Source organism: Nannospalax galili, unplaced genomic scaffold, assembly GCF_000622305.1.
Source record: "Nannospalax galili isolate Female #2095 unplaced genomic scaffold, S.galili_v1.0 scaffold140, whole genome shotgun sequence".
NCBI classification, from domain to species: domain Eukaryota; kingdom Metazoa; phylum Chordata; class Mammalia; order Rodentia; family Spalacidae; genus Nannospalax; species Nannospalax galili.
The window spans coordinates 12,690,087-12,702,602 of NW_008352267.1; positions in this window are offsets into that span (position 1 = coordinate 12,690,087).

A 12,516-nucleotide genomic window follows, 5' to 3' on the forward strand; every position below is an offset into this window, starting at 1 on the left:
AGAAAGGAGTAAGGGACAAAAACATGTTTGCAATGACAATAACTGAGCATTTCTCCAAATTCTCAGAACCCAAATCACAGATCCATGAAGCTCAGAGAAACCCAAGTAGGATAAATACCTGCCCCAACAAATGGAAGTATATCAAATGCAAACTTTACAAAATGAACGATAAGGCAAAAGTCACGTAAGAAGACAGTAAAATAAAATATTTAAAGTGTAGAGAGGGGAAAATTCTACAAGCCCAAGGCCACACAATTGTTATATGTCAGTGAGGATTCCAACTCTGACTCTCACTTGGAGCCCAAGTCCCAGAGCCTGGCAGAATAAGGCCAGACTTTTCCAAGCTAGCTCATGCCCTGAGTGCTATGGGTTTTTGTCAAATTGATCTGAGAATCAAACCACTGACTTTCTTTCTGTTATGCCAGAGAAGGAGGGAGAGAGGAAGAGGACTGTGTGCACACCATCTGAGTTTCATGTACCCGCAAATCATTTGGGGAAGAAATGAGAAATGCAGTTAAGCTTTAGAATGGCTAATAAGCAAGGTCTTGGGGGGCACAAGAAATGATTTGATTCAGGACTGAATAGGAAGCCAAGAAAAGCCTGCCTGAAGGAGTGACTGAATGAATGAAGCAGTCAGTTCAGCCAAATATCTCGGCAGCTAAGGATTCAGTCATGTCCTTATCTCCCGCTATGCCGTCTCTTTACACACCACACTTCAGTCACATCTGTTAGAATGATCACATTTTTCTTCCTTTATATCATCGCTCATGACATTAACTCCACTTGGAAAGCCTTGCTTTGTCAAAGTTACAAGTTTAAATCCTACTTGTGGTTAGGTCCAATGCAAACACAGTTCATCTTTGCAAAGGAAATTTCCTTAGCCCACCTCTGATAGCTGACATCACCACTGCTGTACACTGCAGTGGCTCAGTATGTAATGTGTTGCCTCAGAATAAGTTGCCTGAGGGTCTGCGCCACTTTTCTGCCCATCCTAGGATCGTATGTGGTCTAGAATGGCATCCAAAAGAGGGAGTTCTGGGTTTGTATGGACAGCATTTACAAAAAACCTTGGTTTTCCATATACTACACTACTTGTCAACTTTTTATTGTGATTTGTCTTTTTAAAAGTTTTTATTTTATTTACTTACTGGTGTGTGCGTGCGTGTGTGTGTGTGTGTGTGTGTGTGTGTGTGTGCATACATATGCCCCAATATGCATGTGAAGGTCACAAGACAACTTTCAGAAGTCAGGAGTTAGTTCTCTTCTTCCACCACATGGATTCCAGGTTGGAACCCAGGTCAGAAGTCAGGCTTGGAGGCAAGCAATTTTACACACTGACATGCTCTGACTGGTCTAGAATTCACTATAGACTAGGCTGGCCTTGAACTCATAGAGACCAGCCTGCTTCTATGTCCAAATTGCTGGATTTAAGGTATGTGGTACCACACCTGGCCCTATAATGTGTCTTTCATCAACTAAATATTTCAGTTAACAGCTAACTTTTTTGGAAATTTCCAAGTTATTTCCTCATATTTTCCCTGTGTTCATAATTTTATGTGCTTTTTTGTGACTCATCAACTGCAAAGGGGAAATCACTTTGAGTTTTATTAGGAATTATCTTAACTGCTTTATTATTCTAGAAAAGATAGAGTTATTAGTAGAAAAAATTAGTGTATGTTAAATTTACTTTTAGTATGAGTCATGTTTAATAAAAGATAATGCATTTAATGCAGAATCTTAAAATCATACTTGCAATGATGTGTTTTTATTTGTTTAGTTTGGTTTGGTTTTGGATTTTGTGAGACAGTGTCTCCCTGTAGCCCCAGCTAGCCTGGAACTCACTTGCCAGCTGGGGCTACAGTGTGACCTCCCTCTCACAGAGGTCCACCTGCCTCTGCCTCTAGAGTGCTGGGACTAAAGGTATATGCAACCATGCCTGGCTTTCTATGATTATTATATCAGGAAGATTTTGTCAGAATTATATGAGTCTTTGAATTTCCCAAATTTTGTTATTAATATCTGGATGCTGTATGTAAAGGAATTAGGAAAGAAACAAATAATTGATTGTTCAAAGAAACTCTAATAACATAATAATGGACATAACAATTCAATATAGCTTTCTAAAAAAAGCTTATATTAACTCACTACTCTGTTATATTTTATAATTGTTGTACCTAAAATACATTTACATTTGAGAACACAGTTTGAGTGTATGGAGCATTTTATTTAATGGTAACTACTGTTGTCATCCCTGTGATAATGCATTGTCTTATTTTTAATTTTTATTTTGTGGGACTGTGTATGTGCATGTGTATAAGTGTGTATGCATGCCTGTGGGGGGGGCAAGAACCACCTTGGTGTTCTTCAGGTTCTGTCCACCATTAGTTTTTAAGACAGGGTCTTTCACTGGCCTAGAACTCTCCAAGTAGGCTAGGCTGCCAGGCCAATGAGCTCCAGGACTCCACCTGCCTCTGCCTTTGTAGTGCTGGGATTACAAACAGACGCCATCATACCTGGCTTTTTTTTTGACCTGGGTTCTAGGGATCAAACTCTTCATTTGTTCATGGCAATACTTTACCAACTGAGCTATTACTCCATCCCATGCCCTATTTTTAAAACTTCATTTAAAAACAGAAATATATATTATAAAACTGCCATGTTTAAAATTAAAATAATATTAAAGTTATGCCATGATAGTATGATATCACTATGCTAAAACTATGAAAAGTCAAGTCTACATCATTCCTCTCATAAGTTCTCAAAAATTTTTCATGCTCCTAGAGTTTCTTTTTTTAAATCCTTTAAAAAATTTTAATTTAAATAGCATCTTTAAGAAAATGTTTAAATGGTCACATCTTATGATGGATTAAACAGCTGGTGCCTTCATTAAGCTGTCTCAAATATTCAAGCATTTATCTGGCTCAAAACTGAAACAAGGTTTTGGACCTTCTCTTGTTTTGTTTTCTACTTAGTTTTAAGTAATATAACATTAGCAAAACTCTTACACTGGTGTGAAACCACAGTAGGATTAAGAAGCAACTTAGACCTGCAGGTTCCCAGAGCTCCAGACTGAAAGGTCAATAAACCTTGCTGGAATAAATCAGAACTATGGTGCCAGTTAATTTAGGTTTCCTCATTCATCGAGTACCTCGAGTAGAAGTGGGTTTTCCTAAGTCCTTGCTGATATGTATTTTCCAGGAGTGCCATGTTCTCTGCAGCAAGCTAGCATACAAAGCTGGCAGCCTCCACAGAACTTCTAAAAGCTAAGGAAGCCAAGTAAGTCCATCTTGCAAAGGAAGTGTATTATTCATTTTTCTCATCACAGTGACAAATACCTGAAATACCTGACAAAAGTATCTTTTTTTTTTTTTTGACAGGGTCTCAGTAGTCCCAGCCCACCTATGTGGGCCAGGCTAGCCTTGATCTGACAGAAGTCTGCCTGCCTCTGCCTACTCAGGACTGGGATTAAAGGCCTGCACCACCACGCCCAGTGTCTGACAAAAGCATGGATTGTTTGGCTCACAGTTTGAGGATGCAGGCCATCATGGCTGGGGAACATGGAGGCAGGAGCTTATGGCAGGTGGTCACCCGACACCCTCCAGTCAGGAAGCAGGAAGAGATGAATGCTGGCGCTCAGCTCAGTTTCTCCTTTGTATTCAGTCTGGAACCCTAGTCATGGAAGGCTGCTACCCACACTCAGGGTGGGCCTTTCCACCTCGTTTAAGCCTCTCTGCAAACACCCTTCAAAATCACACCTAGAGATGTACCTCCTGGGTGACACTAAAGCTTGTCAAGTTGATAATCTAGATTAAACATCACATAAGGCATTATTAATGATTATCTAAATTTTAGAAGTAATAATAATGCTCGGAAATTGTATTACATAGAAAATAGCATATTACAAAATATGTGATACATTTCTTACTGTAGCATAAGATCTGTGAATTGATAAGTAGGATTGATACAGATGAAAAGTCTAATCTAACAGGATGAAAAGATACTAGCTGGAGTACAATGACAAGAATCCCCTTTTCTTCTGTGCTCCAGACACAACTCAACTGCTCAGTTTCCATTAACTTTAGTAGCTATTCCATGCAACTGCCCATAAATTCTTATGGCAGCATCTATCATATTACCCAAAATGTAGAAAAAAATAAATTTCCATAAATTAAGGAACAGATTAAATGTGATTTTCCACACAGCAGTTATAAACAGAAATAAAATATTAATACATGATATAATATGATTGAACCTTGAAAACAGTGCTGAACAAAAGAAGAGAGCTGGAGATATGAGACAGCAGTTAAGAGCATTTCCTGCTCTTGAAGATGACCAGAGTTGAGTTCCCAGCACTCAAGTAGATCAACCCACATCTGCCTGTAACTCGGGCTCTGGACCCCTTGAGCACACACACACACACACACACACACACACATATGACATAATCACACACAGTCGTACACGCTACAAAAGACTGCATATTATTAATCTGTTTGCATCCAGGAAAGGAAATTTACCAGGACATAAAGTAGATCAGTGATTACTCAGAGCTGAAAGAAGAGAGGTGTGAGGCTGGGGTTGCCTTAATCTGTGCTGTCATTATAAATTATGAAGACCAAGGAATTTACAAAGAACATAATTCTGGGGTTTGGAAGACCAAGGCCAAGGCACAGGCAGCTTCATTGTCTGGAGAGGTACAGTCCTGCTTCCAGAACGGCACCCTGAATGCTGTGTAACTGGGAGAGAAAAAACTCTATAGCCTCACATGGCAAAAGGCAGAAAAAGGAAGAAACTCCCTTTGTACCAAATTTCACTGGTTAGGGAGAAGCTCACATGGCCCAACGCCTCTTAAAGGCCACACCTTCTAGTGCTCTCACATTACTGCACCTGAATTTGGAAGGGACATTCAAACCACAGCATGGGGCAATTACTAAGGAGCACAGTTTCCTTTTGAGGTGACAAAAATGTTTAAAACATTGGCTGTGGTGATGGTGGTATGTGTAACTGTGACTATGTTAAAACAAATGTGCTGTATGCTTTAAATATATTGCTTGTATAGTTTCAGAATTCTATCTTCTTCAAGTTGTTTTTATTTTAACCCGTCTACCTTCTTCGAAAAAAAAAAAAAGAACTTGCACTTGTTACATAATACTGCCTCTGCTCTCGTTTATTTAAGATAATCTCTGGTTTCTAGAAGAATTAGCAGTTTTGTAATAAGACAAGGGGCAGTTTTACAGAGGAGGAAATAATCGCAGTGGTCTTTTTACCCTCCTGTATAATCAAGCATCATTGAACACTCAGCAGCTCCTGTCACAGCAGCTTCGGCCAGCACATTCTAAAGGCTTTATGGAAAAGCAGTTACACTGATTTCAGAATTGTCAGAATGAGAGAGGCACAGCTGCTTTCAATGGAAAGAAAATTAGACTACAGAGAGAATGGGCAAAGAAATATTCTTATTGTTCAGAACTGCTTCTTCCTCTCTGGGTTCCTCAGTCCTTGGGCATCAGGAGATGACATTCATAGCCTGTTATCTCTTCTCACTTGTTTTTGGTTACACTTGCCCTGTACATATGGAAAAAAAAAAAATACAGGCAAAATTGCATGGTTACTGCTCACTTAGTTTATAAAATAGAGTATGACAGTTTTGGGAGGGACTAAAACAAATCTGAGACAACTTCTCAATTTTCAAGACATGACAATTGCTTTTCTTCTTTCGGTCAAGTATTTTAAATTTTATTTATTTATTTTTATGTATATGAGTGTATTGTCTGCATGTATGTAAGCACAGCCATTTTGTACAATACCTGCAGAGGTCAGAAGACGGTGTTGGGTTCTGTGGAACTGGAGTTCCCAACAGTTGTTAGCTGCCATGTGGGTATTGGGAACTGAATCCAGCCCCTCTGTAAAAATGGCCATGCTCTTAACCTCTGAGCAATCTTTCCAGACCTCAGTCAGGTATTTTTAAAACTCAAGCTTCTAGATTTCTCAGGCAACAAGATAAATGTCATACGTGGATGCTCTCAATTTATTTCACATTAAGAGACCAGCAAGATGGCTCATCATGCAAAGATACTTGCTGCCAAGTCTGTTGACTACAGCTTAGTACCTGAAACCCACATGTTGGAAACACAGACCTGATTTCTGCAAGTTATCCTCTGCTACACTGTGGTATTCACACATTTTTCTTCTCTCTCTCTCTCTCTCTCTCTCTCTCTGTCTTTATCTCTCTGTCTCAAAAATAACCACTCACAATCAATCAATAAATAAATGTAAAAAGAAATAAAATAAAAATAATTTCACACCAATTTTGAATCAATTGTGTTAATACAGACCCTTAGGAGTGCATAAGTTTTTAAACAGAATAATATATGAAATACCCATGACTTATGGAAGATAGAAACCAGGGAAATAAGTTGAGACCCAGGGTACATTGGAAGCAGTTTTGAAAAATCCTTAACTCTTGAAGGTTTAAGTTGTAAGATAACATGAAGTCATAGAGACATAGCCTTTCACATATGAAATGCAGAACTTGGAACTAAGACCCCCTTTGCATAAATTCAGAATCTAGGAGGTTATATCAACAATAAAAGAGTAAACTAGAAAAATTCACTGAAAAGCTATAAGGTCACAGTTTTAGCTATGTACATCCTGGTTCCCACAAAAAAAAAAGGGGGGTGAGAAAAAAAGATTTCTGAGAATTTGAACAAAAGTTAGCTTGCATATAGGCATAAGATTCGAAGATATGCAGTTTACATGGTCTCAGAAGCTCTAAGCTGAGAAATAAATCTGTAGCCAAGTTTAAGAGTGTCTAGCCAAGAAAGAATGTTTTAGAGAAAAACATATGTTCTCCCTTAGGCCTCCTATAATCACCAGGTACAGAACCTAGAGAAAGATGAGCTTATAATTATAAAACATAAGCCAAATCAAATCAACCTGAGAAAGGGGGGGGAGTCATCAAAAAAAGCTGCAGACACTTCCTAATTAGGACATTAGATATCCAAATTATCCGAGAAAAAATCAGGAGGGGAAGAGAGAGAGAGAAACAGAGAAAGAGAGGGAAAGAGAGAGACAAATAGAGATGGCTTTCTTGTAGTGAAAAGACTGACTTGCAGCTAAATGTAATATATTTAAAATATGTGAAAAACATAAACTGGATTTAATAGATGTATATAGAGCTCCAGACTTAACAAATCAAGAATAAACATTTTTATCTAGAACATATGGAGTGTTTATGAAAATTGACCATGTGCCAGGCCATAAAGCAAATACCAACATTCATCTAAGAATATATGCTACACATAAATCCCCCAAATAATAGAAATTTTAAAATAGTTTAATCAATTCTGAAAGCAATACAGAAATAGTTTACTATTACGAATATTGTCAGTAGCATTGCTAAGAACATTCTTTGTTTTTTCTTGTTTTGTGGGGTTTGTGCATAGGATTTTTGTTTTGTAGTGTGTGTGTGTGTGTGTGTGTGTGTGTGTGTGTGTGTATGTGTGTGTGTGTGACAGAATCTTTTAGGTAGCCAAAGCTGGTCTTATACTCTTGGTCCTCTTGCTTCCACCTTCCGAGTGCTAGAATTGTAGGCATGTGCCACCATGCCTGAGGATTCTTGTGTATGTCTCGTTGGGCTTCTATGAAGGTCTCTTTAAGGCCTGTGGTGACAAACTGGAATTCCTTGGCTAGAGTGTATCTTCCCACTCAACTTTAAAGATAATGCCAAATTGTTTTCCATGGTAGTTGGGCGAATTTATACTCATTGGTAGTTCTAAATGTAGTATTATTTATAGTTGTTATTCTCAAATAATTACAGAGCATGATATGAAATAAAAATAATGTACTAAAATAGAGAATAAATTCAGACAACGTCCACATGAACTGATTAAATTAAGCTTACTGAGTTGAAAGCATTGATCCAGGGCGTTAGTGCATGAAATTGTTCCTAAACTCTGGGAAGAGAAAGAACTTTCTTATAGAAAGAAAAAATATGCACAGACCTCACTCAAGAAGAGAGAAAGGATATAACTAACATGAAGAAAACTAAGTGGAAGGAATATGAAATCAAATTCAAAATAACCAGTGACCAGACTCAGCCATGTTGGCAGGACGGGGTGGGGTAAGGTGGGGCGAAGGCTTCAGCTCTTGTTCTATGAGAAGCTTAGATGAAGACAGAAAGCCCAGAGGTGGTTATGACCTTTTGCCAGTGATTCAAATCTTTGGACTGATTCAACAACACATTTCTATTATTCTACAAAAACTGTGAGTATGGATTAAATGATGTTCTTTAGATACGTGCAATCATTATGTTGTTTGTAATATTTAAGATAGCTGAAAATATGAATTTGAACTTCTAGAAAAAAAAATGTTTGCCGGGCGTGGTGGTGCACACCTTTAATCCCAGCACTCGGGAGTTCAAGGCCAGCCTGGTCCACATAGTAAGTTTCAGGACAGCTGGCACTACAGGGAGACCCTGTCTCAAAAAGACCAAAAAAACAAAACAAAAAAAAAGTTTAAGAACTTCTATCACATTTAAGATCCTTTAAGTGCAGAAGAGATAACTTTAATAGAATGATCAATATCAGTGATCTTCTTATGGACCAACAAAATAAAATCTATTTTGTGAACCCAATTGCAGTCCTGACATGCCATCTAACATGAGTAAGTACATTTCATAAGTGAATTGGATTTACTGAAACGTTTCTAGAAATATTGCTACTCAGTAAAACATACATCTGCATCCTGACAGCCTTGCTTGTATCCTAGTTGCCCCGGTTACACTAACGGTAATATCTTGCTTCATCTGCTTTTAAATGTTCTTAGGCCTGCAGTAATTTCCCTAAAAGTTTTTTATCACTATTTGATCCTCACAAAAAGCATGAGACTTTGGCCAGATTATCATCTTCATTTTATAAATGAAGAGTTGGAAGCCAACCTCACTGAGCTTCAGATTTCTCACCTCTAAAAGGATGCAATGCTTATCCCGACATCTCTTCATATCTACTCACATGAAATCAAATAATAAAATGATGGTTGGAATAGTGCCTGAAAGGCTAGAAAGCCTCATAAAAACAGCTATTTTGTTAAAATCATAAAATGGGACACTATATACCTTATATATTGCAATACATATTTAGGAAAAATATGTACATGATCCATATCAATCTTTGTTTTGTTCTCAGACCCCATGATTATGAACTTGGGTAGAAAAAGGGCTTGAACCTAACAGTTCAGTGACTCAGTTTTGCCCAGTTCATAACATCTTCTCTCAGTTATTTCAGCCTCCTTGAACAAAGAATCCATAAAAGTAGAAACTCCCCATCAGACTACCTCACCTGAGTCCTCTTCCCTACATGAGAAGAACATAGGGGAAGCTGGGCTATTCTGACATCAAAGCAACAGCTGTTTCACTTTTGACTGGTTCTCATCTGAAGGGAACTCACTCTGCCTGTCTCTATGTTGTCCCTGTTGTCTCTGCACCTGCTTGTGAAGTTGAATAGCTGATATCTCACTAGGGTCTCTCAGTCCAGTCATGGTCCAGCAGTCCATGCCCCACATCTCAGCCCCACCTCATTTGCCTCTTCCTACAAATCATCTACAGCAAGATGGAAGAAGAACAAAAGACCTTTGCTACTTCTCCTTCCCTCTCTCATGTCTTATTCCCTTGCCTAGAACTGCTGTGAGCTTTTCAACATGTGTTTATCTTTTTTCATGATACCCTCTATATGATAAATAGTAGCAGCAAACCTACTGATCAATAAAGGGAAATATATTTGTCAGTATTGTCTCTATTCCAATCTTCTATGTGTATGCTCACACAATGCTCTGAGATGCACAAGCCAGTGACTGCTATGAATCGTTGTATCAACAAGATGTAGTCCAGTGTTTTACCTGTACTCAACACATACTGAAAATTCACTAAGCGAATAAACCATTGAGTGTTCTAACTGTATAAGTGGAAAAAACTGAATTGCATTGTTTTACTCCATATTAAATAGTCAGAGGCTTGGCTGCGACCCAGTCAAGTACTCTTTTAATTTGACATACCTAAAATACTGGCACTATAGAGCCTACAACAGAAAATGGGCATGCTAGGAAGGGAGGCAAGAAGAAAGAAGAAACCACAACTCCACCAAAGAACAGTCAGCTTCATAAAAGAAACCCAAGGACGAGTATTTGTAATTAAATACAGTTATCTTCTCTCTTTTCCACACAGTATAAGACCAACTCAAATATTGATGCTAAAATCTTCACATAGGGAGTTTATAAAGTGCCATATCTCTGCCATGATTAACTATCTGTAGTTAGAAGAAGGGGATACAACCAAAATTTTTAGACATTTAAAAAAGCTGCAATCGATTCATCTGAGCTACCCATGGCTATCATCCCAGAACTCAGCAAATTGAAGCTAAAGGGTTTCCAGTTCAAGGTCAGCCTAGAATACACAGCCTGGAATTCAAAGCCAGCATGAGTGACATGGAGAGGCCCTGTCTCAAAAAATCAAAGGTTTGAAATGTATCTCTGTGGTAGATTATTTTCCTAGCATGCACAAGGTTCTGGGTTGAATCCTCAGCACTACAAAAAATAAAAATAAAAGCTGTTCTGAAGTTCTTATTATCCTATTTCAATAATCAAAAAGTAGTTGCTTCTCAAAACTAGTAACAAATTAACTAATCTTTTTTCTCTCTAAAAAATGACCGACATTCAGAAAGGCTATAGGAGATGTGGCTAACTACTACACAGAGTAGTAACAGTTCAGATTCTTTTTTAAAGATATAGCTGTTTGGGGGCTGGAGAGATTGCTCAGTCGCTAAGAGCACTGACTGCTCTTGCAGAGGACCCAGGTTCAATTCCCAGCAACCACATGGTGGCTATGAACTGTCCTTATCTCCAGTTCCTTGGGAATCGGAAGCCCTCTTCTGACCTCTGCAACATTGCATGACCTGGGTACACTTACATACATGCAGGCAATACACTTATACACATAAAATAAAAATAATTTAAAAAGAAAAGAAAGATGTAGTTGTTTTTAGTTTATGTGTATTTGTGAGTGCCTGCATGTATGTATATGATGTATTTGTACCATGTAAATGCCTAGTTCCTGAAAAGAACAGAAGGAGGCACGGAATCTTCTGGAACTGAAGTTACAGGTAGTTGTGAGCCACCATGTGAGTGCAAGGAACCAAACCTAAGTCCTCTGCAAGGGCAGCAACCACTCGTAACCTCTGAGCCTTCTCTCTGGCCCTGACAGTTAAGATTTTCTATCGCAGCACACAGGCTTGAACACAACACGGTGAAAACTCAAACCAAAGACATTTGAAGATCTAAGGTTTTTGAGTTTTGTTTCAATTTATTTTTTTTATTTTTTTTATTTATTTTTTTTTTTTTGTCTTTTTGAGACAGGGTCTCCCTGTAGCCCCAGCTGTCCTGGAACTCACTATGTAGACCAGGCTGGCCTCGAACTCAAAGAGATCCGCCTGCCTCTGCCTCCCCAAGGGCTGGGATTAAAGATTTGCGACACCACGCCCAGCTTTTTTTTCTTTTTTTTTAATGGTGGTGATATAGCCCTTTGTTTTTAATACACCTATAATAAAGGAATGTGTGTGTGTGTGTGTGTGTGTGTGTGTGTGTGTGTGTATACATGTGCTAGTGCCCTAGGAAGTAGATTCCCCTGGTGCTAGAATTAAAGGGGATTATGACCTACCCCATGCGGGTGCAGGGAACCCAACTCAGGTCCTCTGCAAGAGCAGTGTGTGTTCCTTTGTTTGTTTGGTTGGTTTGGTTTGGTTTGGTTTGGTTTTTTGAGACACGGTCTCCTTATAGTCCCAGCTGGCCTGGAACTTACTATGTAGACCAGGCTGGACTCAGTCTCATGGAGATTAGCTTGCCTTTCCTGAGTGCTAGAATTAAAGGAGTGTACCACCATACCCAATCAGTATGTGCTCTTAATGACCAACATAATATTATTCTCAGGACACACACCAAGGAAAGAGGTAGGAGTTTGGAGCTATTTGTCTTTGCTTCTAAGGCAGATTTAAACAATCCTGCTTTGTGGCATTATGCACTGTTACAGACCAAAGCATCAAATAGGATATTAGAGAGGCAAATTTATGCCAGGAATTAAGGTCCTTTTGAGAATTGCAATGCTGAAGAAGAGGAAATCCATTCCTCCTCTTAGTTTCTGCTTTCCCAATTTACTATCCACTCTTCAGTCCTTCTCTGTTAATGTCATGGGGCCTGGGGACTCTGAGAAGAGTGATCTTCTGCTACTGAGAGTTTCTGAGCTCTTATCTCTTTTATTAAATTATTTATTTAATAACCATATAATTAGAAGAAGCATTTCATTACAATAGCATTGACATATTCAATAACAATTTCCAGAGCTAAGATGCATCTCTTTCAAAATTAGCTGTAAATTTTTAGGTTTACAGTTGAATTAATACAGTTATACAATATAGCACTCAGTAAACCCTATAAGACATAAAATTAAATGAGGTTTTAAACTTTAAAAAAAAG